Consider the following 23,718-nt stretch of genomic DNA (forward strand, 5'->3'; position numbering starts at 1 on the left):
CCCTCCCCTGCTCATACTGTCTCTCTCTCTCATAAATAAATAGAACATTAAAAAAAACAACAGTTTTCCTTTAATTTCTTCACAGACAATGGGATAAATATCTTTGCAGAGTGGCTATACATCCATACCTAGACTTCTACAGAAAGGTCTATGAGGAGCCACACATAGAGTGTCATTAGTCACTGATGATGCCAATGAGGACAAGAAGATGGGAGTGGCAGGATTATGGAGCAGGGAGGAAAGATGGGTGGTGGAGAGAACCACCAGAAGGTAGCCTTGGTAAAACAGGGAAGAGGAAAAATGTCATGCTACACTGATAGTGGAGGAACAGATAGGTGCACATGCCTGAGATGCTTTAAGGAAAAATTGAGAAGACTTATGACTGACTGAATGTTTTGGACCAATGATGCTGATATTTATAATAATGTGTCTTGTACTATAGGTTATTTTATGCATTTATATTCCTCAATTGTCATTGATTAAATTATACATATTCTTCCTTTATTCTGAAAGGTAACTTATTTCTTAAAAGAAGAAATAGGGGTGCCCGAATGGCTCAGTTGGTTAAGCATCTGACTCTTGATTTTGGCTCAGGTCATGATTTCATGGTTTGTGGCTTTAAGCCCTGCATTGGGCTCTGTGCTGATGGTGCAGAGCCTGCATGGGATTCTCTCCTTCCCTCTGTCCCCCTCTCTTGCACACATACATACACTCTCTAAAATAAATTTAAAAAGAATTCTATAAGAGAAGAAATAAACTATCACCATGTAAGTCCTTCTCAGTCAAAAGTTTACTTACACTATCAAAACTAATAGCACACAACCACCTCAACAGTTAGCAGAGTGCATGTGATATTTGATTTTTATATATTTGAAAAACTTATGCAAGTAAAACCTAAAAAAGGGAGTAAAAATATAAGAATATGAAAACAAAATTGCAAATGATGCATAAGATTATCTCTGCTATAAGCTTGCAAACTACCAGTACCCTGAGAAGAGAATCAGCACATGTGCCAGCTCTGAAACTGCAAAGATGGCTGCACGATGGCTCTCATGTAATGGCGCTCAGCTGCCACTGAGGCGTGTGAACTCTAATTGGTCCTCATAAGAGTGAAGAAATTCCTTTAAGCCAGGGTAGAGTGTTAATAGAAACCCTTGTAGATGTTGAATTGTTGTGATCTTATTGGTTATATGAATGGATATGACTTTTTGTGTATGTGCTACAAGTAGCACCATGATAAACTATACTCACACATTATTTTCTGTTTATTAATCACATACAACCCAACAGTTAAACACACACTTCATTAAGTGGATAGCATCTTCATATATGTTTGATCTTTCCACTAGGGTTTGAATGCATATTAAGCCATGTGAAATTTCCAGTATTTGATCATTTTTTGGTTTACAAAAGGGACAGTTTCACATGGCTTGATTTAACGTATGCTTCTCTTAACTTGACGTTTCCTCTTGACCTTGCCTTGGCATCATCCAAGCATATCAAAATAAAGTCTATTTTTTCCATTTTTTCCAACCACAGGTGCCCACATTTCTACAAATGATCGACTCCCTTGTTCAAGTTTTGAACGTGAGCATCATTCTCATTTCTTCTCCTTCCCTCACATCTCACATTCAATTCTGCAATTTTGTTCAGCTTTGCCTGGGATATATATGTCTAATTTATTCACTGTTTTCTACCTCCACCGTCAACATTCCAGTTTGTCATTATCTTTTGACTGAATTCATGCAAGAGAATCCTAGCTTATACTCAGCTTTACACTCTCCCTTCTTCCTATCAATCAGTTCTTAGGCTGAACGGCATGTCTTCAGTGAGGTCTTCTCTGACAACATATTCTAAATAATGACTCCTATTTGTCATTATTTATCATGCCACGTTAAAAAAAAAAATCCTGCAGAGCACTAATCACTATTTGAAGTCATCTTGCTCATTTATTTTTGTAGCAAGGTGTTAGAATTAGTTTTGACTGGGAATATTCCTTTACAAAGTGAACCAAATGTAAATAAGGTTTCGGAGAGGGACCTGGGAATCAGCTGCATCACTAAATATTTCTTAGCTGCAAAGACAAAATTAAAGAATCATAAAAATGGAGATTGAGAGATAATTTAGGGAGTTGTTGTTCTGTTATTGTAGCCATTAGAGTGCTGTTACTAAAAATTAGGGGTGCCTCAGTGGCTTAGTTGGTTTAGTGTCTGACTCTTGACTTTGGCTCAGGTCATGATCTCTGGTTGGTGACATCAAGCCCCAAATCAGGCTTTGTCCTGACAGCACAGAGCCTGTTTGGGATTCTCATTCTCCCTTACTCCCTGCCCCTTGCCTGTTCTTGCTCTTTCTCTCTCTCTCAGAAATAAATGAATAAATTTAAAAACATATGTATAGGAGTGCCTGGGTGGCTCAGTTGGTTGAGCATCCAACTCTTGATTTCAGCTCAGGCAATGATCTCTGGTTGGTGACATCAAACCTTTGAGTCAGGCTCCATGCTGACAGTGCAGAGCCTACTTGGGATTCTCTCTTTCTTCTCCTCTTTCTCTGACCCTACCCTGCTTGCACTCTTTCTCTCTCTCTTATAAGTAGGTAAATAAATAAATAAATTTTTAAAAAGTTAAATTATATAGGGGTGCCTGGGTACCTTAGTTGGTTGAGCATCCAATTCTTGATTTCAACTCAGGAGTCGTGATCCCAGGGCCATGGGATCAAGCCCTTCATGGCGCTCCATGCTGAAGGTGGAGCCTGCTTAAGATTCTCTCACTCCTTCCCTCTGCCTCTCTCCTCCACTTAAATTCTCTCTCTCTGTCTCTCAAATAAAAAATAATAAATTTTATAAACTTATAATTACTAAATTATATTAAAAACAGATAATACACATGCAAAACTCATCTCTTCCTAGTTATATTATGTTTTGTTATTTTCTGTGTTCTTGCAGTTACTTATGTGTATTGTATCTGTATGGTAGAAATACTATAGATGGTAGTGTATTGCTGCATAGGTTTTCTTAACCTTGTTTTTGGTGAGGTTACATTGGTGGTTGAAATGAACCATGGTGGGAGTGTTTATATCAAGAAATTGGCCAACACTGAACTTCAGGGCTTGATTTAGTGTTTGTTCATAGTCTCAACTTAAGGTAAATGAGCACATGTTAATAATGGAGACTACACTTAAAATAAGCATGTCAGGTCTGTAGCTGTTTGTCTTAGTCTATTTGAGCTGTTGTGACAAAATACTACAAACCGTGTAGCTTATGAACAACAGAAATGTATTGCTAATGGTTTTGGAGGTTGGAGGTCTAAGATCAGGTGCTACCATGGTCAGACGAGAGCCCTCTTCTGGGTTACAGACATCTTATATGTTCACAAAGCGGAACGGCTAGTGAGTTCTCTGAGATCTCTCTTATAGGACCACTGATCCCATTCATGAGACCTCACCCCTCGTAACCTAATCACTGCCCAAAATTCCACCTACTAATACCATCATTTTTGGGAATTAGAATTTCAGTGTATAAATTTGGAGGGGACACAGACTTTAAGATCACAGTACTGTTACATTTATGAATAACCCAGGAATTGAAGAAATATATTTTAGCATTCCAAAGCTATTATCTAATTCAATAAAATATCACATTATTGAGAATAGCAGAACTTTATGCTTTTTTTTAAAGAATCAGCTTTATTGAGGTTTGTGATATACTTCTTAACATTTCAGTTTTGTATTATTAATGTAAATAAAAATATAAACTAATATTTATGTTGGAATTATACTTTATTGCTTGCAAGTCTATATTGGCTACAGATACAAAAGCCTGGCAAAAATCAATTAAATCATTCTATGAAAATCAATAGTCTAAATGGAATTTACAATATAATATTATATTTTTTATTTTTTAATAAATTATGTGCTATACCTTTTTATAGCAGTAAAATTTATAATATACTTGTGTGTATATGTGTACACATATATATGTTTTTCCTAAGAGAGCTCTTTGTTAAACATTTACCAGCTCGGCTCTGTGCTAGACCCACTGTATTCCAGAAGAAGCAAGTTATTTCTTTTGTCACCTCAAGTCAAGAAGGGGATATTTTCTGAGACCCCTGAGAGAACATAGATTTTGTCCCCCACAGTTGGGGGAGAGATGTTGTGAATTAGTACCTTACTCCACTTGAAAAATCTAAAAGATGAGAAATAAGTTTGGCTGGCTGCTGTAAGAGGAAGAGTAAAGGAATGGTTGCTTCTGGAGAGACTTGCCAACATCTCCAATGGTGTTGGGCCAAAGTCTTAGTAAGAATCTCTTGAGGACCAGAAATGGGCAGGTCAGGCACAGAGTCAGCTTAGATCCTCTACAAGGAGATTGCCCAGATGAGTAAAATGAATTAGTATAAAGAAGCTAGAAATGACCTTTGGATTTCTAGAGCCAAAGGGTATGTATATCTTGTTTAAGGAGGATTCCAGGTGAGAAGTTTTCAACTTCTGAAGAAGTTGAACTGAAGAACTCTTAATATTCCCCAAAGAGAAGGAATTAACTTTGAAATCCTAGAATAGGAGACCATATTGTCAGTTTGTGACAATATCAGTAGGTCTTTGCTCCTCCATTTTCTCATGTCTGTTACCCGGTTGACAAGCTGAAGGAGGAGGAAGAGAAGCATAAATTGAAGGAAAAGAAACCAAAAACATCCCTCTATTCCTTCCTTCCCAGCAACTGGTTTTCCCCTATGACAGTTCTAACTGTGGTAAGAACAACTCCTCAACTTTTAATCAGGATTACATTTGACCATTATACAAGACTCGATATCTTAGGAGAGAGAAGGTAGTGTGAGACAACAATATTATTGCCTTATGGTTAAACCCTATAAGCTATTCTTGTTCAATGAACCACTTGTGTTTAGTTAGTACGTTTATTTTCTTCACTGTAGGTTGAAAGCTTTAAGAGAGCAGGGACCTGGAACGTAGGGGAACTCAGTAAATATCTGTTGCATGAATGGACGTGTTAAAGGAATGAATGATAGATCATTGGTTCTTCTATTGATGCATGATGAAGCAGGCTCAGAGAAGTCATATATGCAAATTACCTTTAATATAAATGTTCTCTGGTAGCAAGAAAAGAAATAATGAGAAAATTCTATTTTTATGTTTATTTTTTTATCTTTTTAAAGTGAAGTACAGTTATTCAATTCTGAATGATTAGAAGGAGAATAGAAATTGGTGGATCTGGAAAAGGAGTCCTTTTATGTGAGGAAGCAACTCATATGGTGTTTGATCAGTGAAATGGAAGAGCAAGTGATCAATGTGTAGTCACTGATTAGAGGAAGGTACTAGATTCTGTAAGAGGGAGACAGAAAACTGGGCAAGAGCAGAGATATTGTTAAGCAATTCTATTCTGAAAGTCCCTTGAATCTGAGGGGTAAGAAGAAAAGAGGAGCATAAATTCAGAGATACACACATGCAGAAAAGTCCTTAGATGAGGTAGAGCTTTACAAATAAATTTTAGATTTTATCTTTGTGCACTAGCCCCCAATTTACCCCCCACCAAAATAGAAAAAGCTAAAGCTACATGAAATCTTTAGTCTAAAATGAAGAATTGGAAAACCACAGATGGTAGGGGCTTAATTTCAGTAGGATGGAGAAAAATAAATTTTAATAAATTGAAATTTGAACACAAGCTCTATAAAAATAACCAAAATTTAACTCTCAAATATTTTCTAACAAATTCTCAAACATGTTTAATGATAAAACTGGAGAGGAAGAAATTTTTTAAAAATTTAATGTTTTATTTATTTTTGAGAGAGAGCTAGAGACAGCATGAGCAGGAGAGGGTCAGAGAGAGAAGGAGACACAGTATCCGAAGACAGGCTCCAGGCTCTGAGCTGTCAGCACAGAGCCCGACTTGGTGCCCAAACCCACGAATCATGAGATCATGACCTGAGCTGAAGTCGAACGCTTAACCAACTGAGCCACCCAGGTGCCCTGAGGAAAAATTTTTAATCCCTCTCAGAGTGAGACCATGTTGGCTAACATGTATTGAATACCTGCAATGAACTAGGTACTGCATTTTAAAAAAGTTTAGTTAATTTTGAGAGACACAGAGAGGCAGAGAGAGAGACACAGACAGAGGGAGACAGAGAAAGATGCAGAGAGAGAGGGAGGGAGAGAATCCCAAGCACACTCTGTGAGGTCAGTGCAGAGACCCACATGGAACTCCATCTCAGGACCTGAGTGAAGTCAAGAGTTGGAGGGTCAACCAGTTGAGCCACCCAGGTGCCCACAAACATTGCATTTTTAATCCTTAAAGCAACCCGGAGAAGAAGAGACTTTTTTTTTAAGTTAAAGGACTTGGAAAGATTAAAGTTCACCCATTTCCTCAGTTAGTGAGTAGAATTTCAAGCTTAGATTGAACTAACCTAGAGCCCATTTGCTTCCAAGTGAGGGTTTCAACTTTACTTTGACATGCCATTTTTTTTTTGATTTAATGTTATCAAGGAACAAAATGGATGAGGCTGAGCATATTTCATTGGCTTTCATAAGCATCAAACAATCAGATTTCCTTGTTGTTATTTTTAGTCCTCTGCATACAGATGCACAACACTGATCTGCAGAAAAGCTTGTTTTCTGTTGTCATGGTGCACTTCCCAGAAATGAAGTATGATGTATGTTCTCTTTTGAAAACAATTGATAAGTTTCATGTTGAGCAGAAACATTTTATTTTCCAAGTCATTTGTCTATTCTTCATAAGTATGTTGGTTTTGTTAATCCAAGTCCATTCCCTTTAGTGGATTTTCTTTTACTAATACATCTTTACTTAAATTCTGATCTCAAAAAGTGGCCATTAATTAGCTTTGGGGGCAAACACAGCCATTTTTTCTGAGAACTGGGAAATCTGGTAAATGCTTTGTATTTCTGCTTTGTCAAAAACATTTATTTTTCAGAGCTGCATGGGAACATTTAGTGGTACTCCATAAATTTCATGCATTCAGTCACATTGGAATGGAGGCTTTGAGGACTGTATGCCCTTCTTAATGACATATTGGCTTTGCCTCAGCACCATGGCTTCAACTCAGTTCTTAATGGACATTAATCCATAGTGTATAACTTCAGCTAGCACAGTTGGTTATTTGTATCTTTCTTTCTGGATACACCCAAGACAGATCCAAGAATATCTCCTTTCATTTTGAGAATTTCACTCTGGCTTTCAGCTAAAAATATTTCCAATCAACAATGTGAGATTTCTTAAGATTGAGGGCCTCTTGAAAGCAAAGGATGGATCTTGTAAACCTTTGCATACTCTAAGGCACTAATTCTTTAGTTCACCCATTCATTCATTTTATGAACATTTATTGAGTTCCTACTATATGCCAGGCACTGTGCCAACTGCTGAGGCAGGGTCCATACTTGTGAAGACTGCTAGTCATTTAGTTCCTTCCAAATGTACTAAATTAGTACATTTTTTACAATTAAAATATGAAGTTGGGCACCAGGGCAGCTCAGTCAGTTGAGTGTCCAAATTCGGCCCTGGTCATGATCTCACAGTTCATTAGCTTAAACCCAAATTTGGATCCACTGCTGTCAATGCAGAGCCTGCTTTGGATCCTCTGTCCCCCTCCATCTCTGACCCTCCACTGCTCTTTCTCTCTCTCTCAGAAATAAAGAAATAAATACACTTAAAAATATAAAATAAAATTCTCCTGGACAACATGAGTGTGTCTCTTTAAAGAGGTGATGCTATCAGTAAAGCAAACAAGAAACTTATTCTCCTAGTGTTCACTGTCACCTGCATCTTGGAAAATAGTCATGGGATCTTTCCAAAACTGAGCTAGTTTACACTTTGGTTTTAGTTAGGCAAAGTAAGAATTTCCCTTCATTTGGCCTTTGACTTGACAAGTCCCTGTGAACCTTTTGTAATACTTCACAGGAATTTATCAGACTACTAAATCAGAGTACAGGAGACACAAAGAAAATGTTGGTGCAACAGCTATACAGACTATTTTGAAAGCTGTGTAATCAATAGGGCCTTGGGAGCCACATCCAAGGTCGGTCCTTTCAAATGCACACAGAGGGTGGGGAGGGAAGGGGAACATTAGAGTTGGGAGAATGGACGTGGCAGATAGTATCTACACATGACAGATTCAAGTTCATGCAAACACTCTGAAGACAAAGAATCTGTCTTGAGTAATTTTTAATTTTACAGGATAGAACTTTTACCTCCTAAAGGATGGAGGTCAGTAAGTTTTGGAATATGATTCACTACTCTTTGGACTCAAACCATGGAAAACATTTTTTCTGCAGAATATAATGTATCCATTTGTCTGTAGCAGGAAATAAGTAAAATTGTTTAAAAATGGTGTCCCAGAGAAGGCCTGAGGCACAGTCATATTTTAAGAGTATGAATACTGAATGACATGATTGCATAATTCAGTGTGGTCTGGATTAGTTGAACAAACCATGGGGACATATTTGTCTGTTTATTTTCTTACGTGTTCTTGAAATTAGTGTCTAAGGACTACCCTGAGACCTGTCTTAACATCCTCTTGGGAATGGATACATGGACTGACAAATTATTAACTTCTCCCTGGACAAGTCCATTAATATTCTGTGAATTATTATGGCCTTATTTGTTTCCCATCAGTTATTCTTGGTCTCTTTCCATTAAAGAGAAATCCACTCTTGCTTAAATTTATGTCTATACAGTGAAGGTGAATTCAACCAACTGCTCCTTGAATCTATTTAATCCTAAAATTATTTCTTTAGGTAAACTTTAATGTATCCTCAAGAGTCTCTTTTCCTGAAAATGCCAAAGATAAACTCCCCTTAATTGGACATAAAATAACAGTTTTTAAACTTGAGTTGTTCTGTAAATGACAGTTTGTTCTATAAGGTTACTAGGTCAACATAGTCAAAATCTTTGGCGGTTCTTTACAAGCTGATACTTAAAGATCTGAAAGACTGCTGTTTCAGTCTCACACTGACAAATATTAAGATGGTGCGACTCCAGAAGTGAGTACCTAATGCAGGGAGATGACAGCCATCTAGGTATGGCCAGGAAGTAGCCATGAAGTGATAAATCATCTGTATTTTTTTCCCGAGCTCTCCCAGTAGAGGTATTCTTAGACAAAATAGATTACATGTCATAGTTCTTGGCAAAAACAGTGGACTTCATCACCTTTGCCCTAAGCTGTATTATATCTGTAAGATCTTAAATAATAGTGTAAGTTCTACCAGTAATATATTAGCTCATTTTCTTCTGTATTCTTGTGTTTTACTCCATGTGGTTTTCAGAATTTTAAAGTGGGGAGGAGCCTTAAAAATAATTTAGTACATGCAAACATATGATATTTGCCCTTCTCTGCCTGACTTATTTCGCTCAGCATAACACCCTCAAGGTCCATCCATGTTGCTACACATGGCCAGATTTCATTCTTTCTCATTGCCATGTAGTATTCCATGGTATAGATAAACCACATCTTCTTGATCCATTCATCTGTTGATGGACACTTAGGCTCTTTCCATGTTTTAGCTATTGTGGAGAGTGCTGCTATGAACATTGGGGTACATGTGCTCCTATGCCTCAGCATTTCTGTATCCCTTGGGTAAATTCCTAGCAGTGCTATTGCTGGGTCATAAGGGAGTTCTGTTGTTAGTTTCCTGAGGAAGAGGAACTTGACGGAGGAACAAGGGGGAGAAGAAGGGCGGAAATGTTGGGGGAAAGGGAGAGAGGCAAACCATGAGAGACTCTTGAATGCTGACAAAAACTGAGGACTGATGGATGTGGGGGGTAGGGGGGAATGGGCATGGAGGAGGGCACTTTGGGGATGAGCACTGAGTGTTATGTGGAAACTAATTTGACAATAAACTATTTGTAAAAAAAAAAAAATTTAGTACAAATCCCTCACTTTAAAGATAAAGAAAGTAAGATCCAGAGAAGGTTAAGTGACCTGCCAAGGTCAAATCACTTAGAGCAATAAAACTTTTAAGTGACCATTTGGGAAATTCCATTATGATTTCATTGGAAATCGCTAAAAGTACTATTGAGATCTTCAAAAGCCCAGTGTCAGGAAGTGATCCTGAATTGCTGGGTCCAGGGCTGATGAAAATTCCACTGCAGCTGTAATAGCTTGGCCAATAATTATATTATAATTTCAGACCCCTTAGAATGCATTAAAGTCATTGGCTAAAATGGTGAGGATGTCAGTAACAAAGTATGTTCCTTTCAGAGGTGGGCCTAATGCCCTATTCATTTTCTTCCCCTTTGGACAATAAAAGTGGTGCTTTGGGCCATATTGACCAAATCATTGGAAAATCAATTATTATTGAGTTAGAGCTGAACAAAAAAAACCTGAGAAGTGTTTAATTTATTCCTCATAACATCTATTCTTTTACAGTTCTTGTAATCAGTGATTTCTTGCTGACTTGTCTATGATTTCTGACAGGAAACTTTATTCTCAAAAAAATTTTTTTTAATTTATCCCTGCTATCCTTCCAAATAAGAAAATCATTAAATGAAAAGAAAATAGCATTCAACATAGTGAGATAGGAACAATTCAGCCCAACTATTATTCGAGTAAAGCCTGTTTCCCTAACTAATCAAAACTCACAGTAATGTGGGGAAAACAAAAGCCAGACTGGCAGAAATAATACAGTTAGGCTTAGGAAAGACTTAGAATGCAGTCACAGCTCATAAAAAGGTTATTCAGAAAGAAATCTGATGGCTGTGAGGTGAGAATCTAATGCCAGCATGGAGCAGAGCCTTATGTCATTCATCAGTCGGTGTTCTGCTGTTCTGAAAAGGTCCCTAAGATGTGTCAATCACATCTTCCACTTTCTTCCCCTCTCCCTCAATTTCTCCTTCTTCCTGTCCTCTTTCCTCTTTATTCCTTACCTGCCTCTCTTCTCTTTTCCATTGCTTCTTCCTTTCTTCCCTCTCCTCCCCTTCCCATCCTGGTCCTGTTCTCCTTTTCGTTCTTGCTTTGTTTCTCTCATCCCCTCTCTCTTTCTCCATTCCACTCATCCTCCTTTCCCTCACCTATTTAACTCTTCCCTTTCTCTCTTAGCTCCATCCTTCCTCCCTTCCTCTTCTTTTCCACACTGCCTTCCAACATTTTTCCAGGCTCTTCTCTGTTTTAGTTTTGGTTTTGGTTTACCCTCTGTACCAGGTCCTGGGACAGCATATGAAGTCCGCACACTCAGGACCTTACAGGCCAGGGTGACAGACAAGTTATCATACTCAAATAACGTGTGAAGAATGAAAACGTGGAGTGTCTTAAGCTGTTGTTGGAGAAAGGGTTTCTAAACTAACCCAGCCCAAGATGGTCTGAAAAGGCTTCTAAGAAGAGGGCAAAGGGGTGGGGTACTGAGTGGGAAACAGTGTGTGCAAATGAAAGGGGGTGAGAGAGGGGGATAACACAGAAAGGAAAAGATAAAACACGTGTTGCTGTTAAAACATCAAAGGGACTGTTTCAAGGCCAGGAGTATGATGGTAAGTGTGCTCTGTCCCAGGGATCTGTGGGGATCATGGCTCTTTCTCAGTTGAGCCCATGAGTCTATCTCCATTTTAAAAAATTTGATATTCAAAGTATTTAATAACAGGTATAGCTCAGGTACTTACCAATCATAATGGTCATAGTCTGAAGTGCTAAACTAGGCCCTGGCCTTAGAAGCCCTGTTAGTTGCTTGAATAAGGGCAATCATGAGCATTCCAGGGAAGCGCCTGGGGTAGCCTGGACAATTTGAGGGGAATTTAGGGAGGTTGGGGAAGCAACTATTTAAGAACCACTACCACAGGTGTCCTTCAGTATTTTAACTACCAATGTGTACTTAAACAGCCAAAGATTAGCCTTGTTTCCCCTGAGGTTTGGGTCAATGTTTTAGCTCCAGCCCATGATCTCTGGGGGCTCCTGCAGGGCCTTAAGTCAGATACACAAACCCTCCTTCCTTTGAGCATCATGGAGAAGCCAGCCAGTACTCCTCCTAACTCACCATAACTGGAGTGGCTGCTCCTACAAAACCCCTCCCTTCTGTTCTCAGACCTGATTCTCAATGGACTCCATTAGACACTTGCTGTTCCGTGGTTCCATCACTCAGCCCTGGGAACCGAAGAAGGAAAGAAATGATGAAATGACTGGGAGTATTTGTCTCCAGGCTCCAAAGCATGGAGTTATATTGGTAGAAAGCCAGTGATATCTAGAGCACTCTTTCCTTTCTGCTTACCTCCTCTAGTCTACCCCTAAATGGCCTCCCCTAACTACTTTTATGCCATGCTCTATCCACTTTCCTAGCTTCGTGAAGACAGAAACTTTACTAATCTTGCATACTTGTGATTCTCATTCTTTCGTTCATTCATTCATTCATCCATTCATCCATCCATTCATTCACTCAATGATTCTTTTGAGAGAATGAACTGATGAATGAACTGAATGAACTGATGAGTTCAGAACTTCCTTCTGGCCCTGCTCTACCTGTGGGACAGAAGAAGCAAAAAAGAAAAAAAAAATTCATACTGAAATGGGGGAGATATTGTCCTGAAAATCCAACAACTGTGATATTATTTTTCCCATAGACCATTGTAGTTCAGTCCCCAAAGAAGAGCAGTAAAGATGATTTAAAATATATCTAGAGGTTCTGGGACTAGTAAGCCCTGTGCAGTTTGAACAAAATCCAAATACTGTGGCTGAAAAAGCCCACGTCATATGACTGCCACCCTGCTCTCTAAACTCCTTTTCTACTACCCTCAACCTTGTTTATGTTATTCCAGCCATACTGGCCATCTATTTGTTCTTTATATACACCAGACATTCTCACTACATGGCCGTTCTTGCTGTTACTATTCTTTCTGCTTAAAATACTCTTCTGCCAGATTGTCTTATGCCTCTCCCAGATCCTTCTATCTTTCAGGTCTTAGCTCAAGTGTGAGCTTCTCAGCAAGATCTTCTTTAATCTCTATCAAATATGGCCCTCTTCTCCCCACTTGTCCAAGTTCAGCTTGATTACATTTTCCAGCTTCAATTTTTTTTTTTCTTAGCACTTATTGCTATCTAAGATAGCATTGCTTATGTATCGTTTTCTTGGTTCTCTCTTGATTTCTCTCATTGCTAGGACCTAAATCCCTTCAGAAATGACACTTTATAGATTGTGTCCTCAGCATCTGGAATAGTGCCTAGCACATTGTCCCTGCTCAATAACTATTTGTTTAATGAGTAAATGCATTACTGGAGGGTGGACAACACCAAACTCTCTATAAATTAAATGGGTATCTGAGCTGCCCTAGATTTCTATCCATCATTTATAAATTTACTTTTTAGGTAAAATATGTTCTATGTTTCACCAAGCAACATCATAAAAAATCTTTTGGAGAAAGATTTTATAAACTTGAAACTTTCTACATTTTAAAAACAACCAGAAATGAACCATTTGGATAAGCAGACATTTTGAAATGTAACTACTCCTAATTGATTAATTGGTCATGTAAATTTAACCTTTTGCAAAGCAGATTTATTTAAATCAGGACACTGAAAAGTTAGGAACTCTGTAGTCAGAGGTCTCTATCACCACACTTCCCAATCCATGCTACTTCACTGATGCATCATTCATTTGGAAGATGGGGAGGAAACCAATGTTTGTGGGTCCAAATATCCTGGGGTCAGAGGGGTGTCCAAAGCCATCTCACTGCATTAAAACAGGGAAACAATGTGAAAATTGTCTGAGGCACTTAACAAAATAGCTAGAGGTATTTGAAGAAGTTGATGGCAGATAAATTCTACTACTAGTAAATAAAAATGAGCTAACTAATACTGGGCTGAAAGACTCCTATCTGCTTATAAGGTTTGAGGGACCATTCTACCCTTTTAAAAGTAGGATCTAGCAATCTTCCTAGACGGTTTAGCACAAACAAATGTTCAGTGAGTGCAGTTGTTTTTATGTGTTGCCTTTTAGAAAGTAACATATTTAGTGGCAGTACAAAATGGGAGAGGAATGTCTGGAGATAGGAACTTGTGTGCTGGTATTTGACTGCATTATTTCACAGCTGAGCTCACTTCTAGCATCTGTAAGCTTGCACAGGTGCTTGGAGCTGTGTAGAACATGGACGAGCTCTGCAGTGGTTGAACTGGCAGCATCAGAGGGAGGCAAGAGTCCCAGGCACAACCACGAGTCAAAAGGAGTTCATATCTTGAGGAAGTGTATGAGGACTTATTTCTAAGAAGAGGGAGGGACTTCCCCTCCCCCAGGGTCGGATGGCAGTTACAAGAATGGCTTTTAGGAGGTTCCTAGGAAGTCAACAAGGTCTCCCATTGACCCTCCAAATGCTCATTTCTTCATCTTTCTTTTATCTAATGTCTTTGCCTTTCTTTTTGCTTGTGTAAGCTCTTCTTGAAAGCTACATAGCATTGTCTTTGTCTCTGCCCATTAAAAGAGAAAAGGCCATCTTTGAAGGGCTCCTTTTATTTATGAAACTTACCTATATGTAAGAAGAAGGAAAAAGAATTGCAGTTCCATGTTCATCTCTGATGACAAAAAGAAAGCCCAGAGGTTATTAGCCTCGCATCTAATGTAAGTCAGTCCCCAAACTTTGCTTTTACATCATTATCTCATTATTTAGGGTCAGGATTTTTTTTATTTGTTTGTTGTAAGTGGAAAAAATATGGAATGGGAAGAGAGAGGTATTCTTGATAGGTTATTTAATTAACTTTACTATATGGTAAGTGTAGATAATGCTCAAGAGACAAGTTATTATAAACTTCAAGCTGGTCTAAGATATACTTATCACCCAAAGCAAATTTTGTTATTTAGAGGAACTACAAGATAATATCTTTTTATATACTAAAAAAGAAAAAAAAAGAAAATCCTTATTTCTGCCAGTGTGGCTTGGTTTCACTAATACCTAATTATCTACCATCATTGACTTTTATTATGATTGGTTTTCTAATAGGTAACATTAATATTCAGTGTTTGAATATGTTGCCCATTAGTGTGAGGAAAAGCCAATAATGTGACACTAATATCATATTTAATGTGATTTATTATTTTAATTTTTAATATGGTTCTTGATCATTCCATATTTTTAATATTCACATTTTAATATTGTTAAACTTTTTTCAATTACTTTTTTGTTTTTACATAATTAGTATCATTTCACCTCATCTCATGTCCCTTAGGTGCATAATAATGCATCGTTATACCTCTCTACCAATAGGGACAGTGAAGATTCTAAGGTACGAAAGTGATTTACCTAATATTTTAAAAAGTTCTTTACTTCTGTTATCGGTGCTTTGCTTTCTCCTTGACTCTATTTCCTTTCTGTTTGTTCTCGTTTTCCCCCTTGCTCCCTACCTCTCTTCTTCCTTTACTTTTGTCTTCATGCCTCCCTCTCTCCCCCCACACCTTTCTTTCTTTTTCTTCCTCTTTCCTTTGTTTACGTTTTTTTGAAAGAGCACCAATAAGAAAATTTTTGTTCTGCTATTTTATAAGAAGAAATTTTACAGTGTAAAGTTTTAACTATATTGAAGGAAAATGCTTTTTGGATACATCTTACTACCTACTCAGGTCACAGTGGTTATTAAAGGAGTCAGGACAGCAAGATGGAGGCCCTGGCAAAGCAGCTGGAAAAGCAGTGGACGAGGAAGCTACATAGGGCTTTGCTCTTTCCTTGTCTGGAAGCAAGATGCCCATCTAAGAGTTTCCTGTAACTTTCCCCTCTTCTTCTGTGGCAAAGGGTGAATTCCACAGTCCCTGAAATTGACGTGAAGTGAAAGAGTGGCATGGTTTCTTGCCACTGAATTAATGGCACTGCCATGCTGGGTCATGCAGTGCCATGATAAGCCAAATCATCTTTGATTATCTCATGACACTGATTAGAATAAGTGTGTGATGGAAAGAAGAAAGATGGTGACCAAGGTCTAACACTTCTGGTCTAAAATCTAACTCAACATCTTTTTCTCCAATCTGACTCTTTCTCTAGACTTTTCCATTTCTGTTCATGGTTTCATCGTTCTTCCTTCCTGTCACCTGGGTTCCAAATATCAGAGTTTTCTTTGATTCTTCTGTCTTTTCATCCCAAATCAGTCCCATGTCTTTTTTCCTTTATTATGCTTAAGAAATATATCTTTTCACTAAATTCTGGGCCTTTTTCTAACCTCCCCTCCAACTCTTGAGGCTGTTTTCTTCCTGTCTTTGGATTTTTCTTTTCAACTCCATTCCAAGTGGGCTGTTAGTTTAATCAACTACTTTGGCAAAATCAGCCTTTCCCCTAAACCCTTCAGTGCTTTTCTGTTAGATGCAGAATAGAATAGAAACCTCTTATCCCAGAATATAAGGTCTTTCATAATCACTCTTCCCTTCTAAGTCCTTTGTTCTAATAAGGCAAGCCTTCCATTGTTTTATTTCTTGACCACTCTGAGTATTTGGTAACAGGATTCTCTCTGTAAGTAATGTTTTCATACCTCTCTTCCTCCTGCCACCCACTCCCCACACACAGATATACATGTGTACAAACACCTGTCTCTAACATTCCCTTCATATTACTGTCTGCATTATAAGTTCCTGGCAAATGTTTTGATGGTGATAAAGACGAAGAGAAAGAGTAAAGCAGGTTTGAAAGGGAAACTTCTGAGCACAGTTTCTGGTCAGAGGATTGTGATTGGAAATGACCTACCTGCCCTGTTGCCATTCACAAAAGATTCCCTAAATGAAAGTAAGAGAGAAGAACTTCTTTCAGTGGAGTAAAAGCAACTGTGGTATGTAGTTGGTACAAAATAAAATTATAGAACTCTTTATGAAACAAAATGGTTTTCCCTTTGAGCTAGGAGCACATACTAGAACACGAAAGAAAGGCAATGGCCCCAATATGGGTCTCTTTTCACATCAGCCAGGGGTCAAGAGCAGTGGCTTATTCCTTGGTTAAAACAAAAATCTTTCTTCCTTTGCTTATTTCACAGGTGCTGGTAGAATTTCCAGCATTTTGTGGCTTCCTTCTCTTCTCCAGGAGTTGTGATTTTTAGAGTGTTATTCAACGACTGATCTCATTTTATATCTTAGTTTCATCCTCATAGCACAGTCTGATTAAAATTTGACAATATTAAAAGAATAACCAGCTATCACTTAAAGCGACCATAGTTTTTAGTCTAAGTTATTCTGAGAGACTGTACTGTCTTCATGCACTTTGGGATTTCTGTGGGAGAACAATAAATAAGGTGTTAAGAATAAGTCCTGGGGCACCTGGGTGGCTCAGTCAGGTAATCATCCAACTGCAGCTCAGATCATGATCTCCAGGTTTGTGGGTTCTAGACCCATGCCCAGATCTGTGCTAACAGCTTCGGATTCTGTGTCCCCCTCTCTCTCTTCCCCTCCCCAACTTTCTCTCTGTCTCTCTCTTCCAAAAATAAATAAACATTAAAAAATTTTTAGAAGTCAGTCCAAACTCTTAATCATAAAGCATCTCATATGTGTGTTCTACTCTGTTACTTCAAACTCCAAACACTTCTTAAAGTCATCCAAGTTACGAGTTTAGCAGTGCTCCTCCTGGTAAAATGGTTTCTTTCTTTCTTTATTTTTTCTTATCCCTTATTGTTTTTTTTCTGGCTCAATGTTAGAGAAATCTGGCAGTCCCCTGTAGGTTAAACTTCATGAGTAGTTTGGAGCAAAGATGCCAGACCCTCTTCAGGGTCATAGGGTTCAAACCTTTATTAATGCCCAACTAAAGAGTACTTACTCTACAAAATGGTGCCTGTCTTCCAGGTATACCAAGGATACTAATTACCCTCTCAACTTGTCCTCCTTCCTTTGATTAGCAGTGCAGAAATTAGCAAGGTAAATAAAAGGTATTCTCTCTGCTAAGTGACTTGATTCCACAATACAATCCTGGAGAAGATCTCATAGTATTTGTCCTTGACTATTATTCTTGCCACACTCCACCCCCACCACATCCACCAAACTTGGAATGCTCCAAACATAGATTTTGAAAATAAACAGAACACAAGTACATACTAAACAGAGTAGGTTTGAATGTGGTTCATTATTTAGCAGTTCTGAGCTTCCAACCCTATCTTTTTCTTATCTGTTTTTACCATTTTATTTGTCCTAAAGAAAAAACTGGTCATTCCTCTTATCTTTATTATTTTTTTGAAAATGTGTTTTAAAAAATTCTACAATTACATTTATTCATTCTCTTATGTGTTCATCATTTATTTAATGCAAAGGTCGGTAGACTTTATCTGTATAGGGCAAGATTGGAAACAATAGCCAATATTGTAGGCTTTTCAGGCCATGCAGTCTCTGTCACAACTACTCAAATCTGTTATTGAACATAAAAGCAGCCATAGATGGTGCACAAACAAATGGGCCTGGCTGTGATCCAGAAAGACTCTATTTAAATAAAAAAAAAAAAAAAAAGAAGAGGAAGTAGGTTGTTGTGTGCTGACACCCAATTTAACACATTGATTAGCTCCTATATTCTCATTACTCTGCTACTGTGTTTTGTTCTGGGGAGGACAAATGAACGGAACTTGGTTCCTTCCTCAAAGTAGTAACAGGTTACTATTTCAAGAAACAAGGCTGGCTTCAGGCCAAGTCATTTTTGGCGTCTGGTTCATCTGTCCGCTGCTCTTTTCTCTGCCAGTATCTCTGGCCCTGTGCTGCCCACCCCCATAAGCCAACCAGCATGGCTTGGTATTGCATAAATTCTCTTCTGTTCCTCCCTCAGCACAACTTGCTGGCTCTCAGCACATTGTCCCCAACTAGCCAGAGGACATAATAAAATAATATACATCACAGAGTGAATTACTGGCAGTAGCTTAATTTGTTCATCCTTCAGGAGTACTTACGTATTAAAAAAGGCTGTTTTAAATTCACAGACATCTACTTGAACCTGAAAAACTCTTGGCAGAGGGCTAGGGGAGAATTTTCTGGTCAGGGAAGTCCATGATGCAATGTAAATTCCACAGCATCAGTGTCCACAGGTGCCTTTCTCTGATAATGAAGATAACTGACATGTATTGAGTCTGCATCACAGCAACCATTATGCTAAGTGCTTTCCAGGTAAGATCCACTTTGAGCTTCCGAATGCCCTATGAATGAAGTGCTATTACTATGACCATTTTAGAGATAAGAAAACTAAGGTCAGAGAGTCTAGATAATTTGGTCAAAGTCCCACAACGCCTACATAGCCCACAGGGTATCTGACACAAAAGTGTTCAGCCTCAGTACAGTCACTGTGAAGAAGCAAGTCTTCTTTAAAGCAGAGAGTGTTGGGTCCTGTAACAGAACATTATAAGAGAAAGGAAAATTAGAGGTTGCTTAGTATAATCTTATTTTAAGGACAAGGAAGCTGAGGCTCAGAGACAGTTTGGGCTTTCACAAAGTTGTTGAAGACTGTTGCAAGTAAAATGCTCTTCTTAACAGTGTTTAAAGAATATATTTGTTTTTGTTAGCTTTGTGATTCAATACTACATGGCCTTTTGACAAAATAGCAGTAAAGAAAACATGAATTCCTTAGAAAAAGATTTGTTCCTGCTGGCGACATTAGTCTATGTAAGACTGTAACATGTGCAACTTTGCTCTTCTAAGCTTGCACTTATTATTAATCATGGGCTGACTGGGGACACCTCACTGCCTGTCATCCACTGGATAAGTGAGTCTTCGTGGAGTAAACCCACCCACCATGCTCTATTGAATGGGAGAGAAGAACAATACATTCCTTCATAAAAAGTTCACATCTTTCCTTCATTAAAAGTCACACCAGGACTGACTATGCCTTCTCTGAATTTCCTAGAGGGTAATTGAAAGCCCTGACAAAATATAGTTAAGGCGAGAGATTGCTGTCTTTTTTTATAAAGACTGTAAAGAATTTCCCAGTAAGATGGCTCAATTGCCTGTGTAGTCTGCTTTCTGTAATGAATTTCATTTAGTTACAGCAACAAATGGTCAATTAAAAACAACCAGAATCATAAAAAACTTAAGGTCATGTGACAGGTACTTATGTCTTATGTTTACCGTAGGTATAATTTTAGCCTCTTGTATTTTCTATATATGTATTTTAATAATAGCTTTTAAAAATCAAGGTGGATCTTAGAAGTAAAAGAAGATCTAAGTTTCATATGTTCTTGAGATACTAGAATCTGATTGTGTAAATTGTCGTAAGACTGATGGGAACTCATAGCCTCAATTTGCACATCATATTGGGAGTTGTTCCTTCCAGTGACTTCTCATGAGGATTGGTTTACACTAAACAAGTATTTAATAACAGGGGTGTCTTCACCAACTGCAATGCTGGCTTCATTTTCATTTGAAAAAAAAATGGTGGTCAGAAAGAGATGATCTTTCCAATATGTAAAATTGTACGTCAGGTCTTTTCTATATATGTCAATTTAATAATCCCAGAGCAGGGGAAAACTACAAGTTCTTGCTACAAAAAGTCTACAAAGTATAGATAGCTTTGGTTACTTGCCCACCCCGAGGGTCAGGTAACTCTGAGTGGTACTAAATTGACAAGGTAACAAGGGGATTAGATATTCTGGAAATGCAGAATATGGTGGTAAAAACTGGGTGACATTGAAGCTGATCCAGAGGTGAATATAAAGATGTATTTATCCCCACCCCAACCTACTTTTTGATTGATTGAGATTTTCTACCCTATCTGCTTCCTGATTTACTGAGATTCTAAGCCAACCATCACTTTTCATGTTGTTCAGCAAATGTGCTGTTAACTTAATCATTATCTTGATTTTTATAGAAGAAATTGAGAGTGTTACCTCGTTATTAAGTTGTGTAGCTGGAATGAACCCAGGTATTCTTATTTCAACTCAGATATTCTTTCTACTCTAACAGGCTTCTCTCCATGGTGGCAGTTGGGAATGCAGACAGGGGTGAGGGAGTGGTGATGGTGGTGGAGGAGGAAGAGAATGCTCTTCATCTCTTCTCCCATATGCTTCTAAGGATATGAGTAGTAGAATAATTGGGTTGGGACAAAGCTTACTTGTAAGTAACAATTTTCTCACTATTCCAGAGGAAGGCTGTTCAGGGTAGGTACAGCGGCTCGACATTGTTAAGAAAGATCTAAACATCTTCTCTCTGCCGTGTCATCTTGAGTCCGTTGATGTGGCGCCATGGCGGTAGAATGGTTGCTGCTGCTCCGGTTACCACAACTGTGTTCAAAAAACCATATATTTGCTTTTAATAGGAAAAGAACATGTTTACCCAGAGTTCCTAGCAGTCTTCTACTTCTACTTCATTATAATTGCGTCACAAAGTCACTCCAGCATTATGGGAGTGGTCATCGCTCCTGGGCAGGACACACCGCCATTCCCAAGCAAATAGAGCTCTGTTAGGCAGACAGAGGAGAGAATGGATAGTAGGTAGTCAATATACTTTGTCTGCAACAGTTACCAATTAGGTACTATATGAGCCTCCTTTTTCTATATGCCTGAATACACAGGTTTCACTGGCAATACCTACGATAGTCTCAGCTTTGGTTAAGCTTCAAGGAAATAAACCATACCTGCTCTTCAGAAGAAGGTGGCAGACCATGATTCACTACATGAGACATTGCTTGCACCCGTATCATGTTTTCCCAAAAAGAAAGATAAATGTGATCCCGGAAGTCTCACTATATCTAGCATGAAGTCCTATTCTATTTTGTACACTCTGTTTCCCTTCACATTTCATGAACTTTCTCTTTAGTTATTTAATTATTTCTCTAGGACTTACATAATTTTAGAAGTCATTTCCTCTTATTCATATGTGTTACCTAGTCTTTGGCACAGAAATAGAGGAGCCATCCAAATGATGGTGTTCTTCTTTTTTCTCTGGAAAGAATAAATGTTTTAAATGAAAGCACATCAGAAACTTACATTGTTGTTTCTGATACTAAGGTTGACTACATAAAGCTGTTCCACATTTAGGCCCTTTCATGACTGACTTTTCTTTCACTGAGAAGTGAATATTTAATGGTCACCTTATATAATAGCATGAATACATTGTTTGAACAGAAGGCCCATGGGAAGGCCCTCTTCCCAGGGAAGAAAGAAAATCTGAAGTGGGGCTTAACAGCATCTCAGCCCTGTCCTAAGTGGGTCTTCCTCTTCAGCAAGAAGAGTCGTGGTTTCTTGTCCCCTTTGGTATGGTAACCCAGGAGTTGTGGAAGCAACCACACTAAGTGTCCAACAGAAATGACCAGAAACAGCTGTGAAAGAATGTGCTCACTTCACTCCAAGAAAATCCACTATGAAAGAAGTTGGCAGTTGAAAAGAAAGTGAGTTTCTTCTACTTAGATTTTCTGCTAAAGGCTTAGCAGAAATGTCCTGCATTTCTCCTTTAAATTTAAACCACAAACTTATTTAAATAACCTATAAAATATAAAGATGTTTTCGTTTAGCTTAGTCTGTGTTTCTCAGACTGTGCTAGTGTAGCAGGTAGCTCCCAGTTTACCTCCTGATTAGGTAACTGGGCACTTCTAGAAACCCAGAGCCTCAGGACACCCTCCCCAACCTAGACATCTCCTGTTTTCTGGAAGCATTTATAACCCCATGGTTTAGTTGTCTAATCCTCCTGGAAATCCCATCACACACTTTAATTTTGCTTAGAAATCGTATCACTATTTTGTGGTTGAACTATCTATTGTGAGGTTGTCCTGCTCACCGTTCTATCTTTAGGGCCTAGGTGTGTTCCTCTTATCCAATGGGAAGTCAGCACATTTTTTTAGATTGAAATTAATCATTTAAGGGAATCATTAAAGGCTTTGCAAAGTCTCTGATGCCATGAGCTTTACATTTCCTAAATAGAATTTATCTTTTTGAGCTAGTAAGACTTGATCGCTGTGTCATTTTCCAAGCTGTGCTTCCCTTTCATCACCTCACACTCCTTTGGGGTGTTTTCTAGGTCTTAGTAACCTCCCTTGAGAAGAGAAATGGAGCTCAGGCTCTCAGCAGTGGTCCAAGCCACATGGATGTTATGGGTCAAGGAAGAACAGTTACATTTCCTGAGGTTCTCTTCACTGGGCAGTGGTTTTGCATGAATAACACTGTAGATATTCATCCCTGGAACCTGGCTGGTTGAAGGTGCAGTAAACATAGGAGAAAGTTGTAAGATAAACTTGACTGCATATATCTCTTCCATTTTATAAACTGCATATGTAGTAAGCGCACTGACTAGTAAGAATTAGACCTATAATAAATGCAATAAAATTGTCCATTACTTGCATAATTGAGAAGTATAAATATTTTAAATAATAAAATTGTGAAAAATTTCTATATTAGTGCTCTGGGAATCTTTTAAATCTGTAAAGACCGGGGAATTCATAGGGATGGCTGAAGATGAAATCATTCCTTTCATATCTCTGAGATCAAATATTTTTCTTGAGTATTTCAAAAGCCTTCAAAATTGGAAAGAGTGAATATGTGAGCAGTTACGAGGAAGGAAGCCCTGAAGAATGAGTGCAGGGTAGTCCTTCTGGGAAGATGTATTTATGAAAAAGGGGAAGTGCAAAGAAAAAAGAAATGCAAAAATAGAACAAATTTGACACTGTATATGCCTTTCACTGCTGTACATCTTTTTGCCCCCAAAGGGTATAATTTGATGTGATTTAGTAAGGCTTTCTGCTTTAATTAGGTATCTTAGTCCTTGAAAATTGAGACTAATCCCCAATGTGTATGAGAAGCATAAGATATTTAAATATTACCAGAGAAATACAAGAGCAATATAAACTAATATCCCAAGGCAGATCCTCTTAATAGA

At 38.2% G+C, this 23,718-nt stretch overlaps 1 long non-coding RNA gene across 1 annotated transcript; it reads right to left on the bottom strand.

Annotated features, from left to right (window-relative positions):
• Nucleotides 1-13,505: 13,505 nt before the first annotated feature.
• Nucleotides 13,506-21,141, bottom strand: LOC120223042. The gene is made up of 4 exons (XR_005526172.1): nucleotides 20,963-21,141; nucleotides 18,813-19,242; nucleotides 14,453-14,498; nucleotides 13,506-13,662 (listed from the first exon to the last, which is right to left on the bottom strand). It is a non-coding gene; the product is annotated as an uncharacterized LOC120223042 (long non-coding RNA).
• Nucleotides 21,142-23,718: the final 2,577 nt, after the last annotated feature.

This window comes from Hyaena hyaena, unplaced genomic scaffold, assembly GCF_003009895.1.
Source record: "Hyaena hyaena isolate Hyena2069 unplaced genomic scaffold, ASM300989v1 scaffold_938, whole genome shotgun sequence".
Lineage (NCBI taxonomy): Eukaryota > Metazoa > Chordata > Mammalia > Carnivora > Hyaenidae > Hyaena > Hyaena hyaena.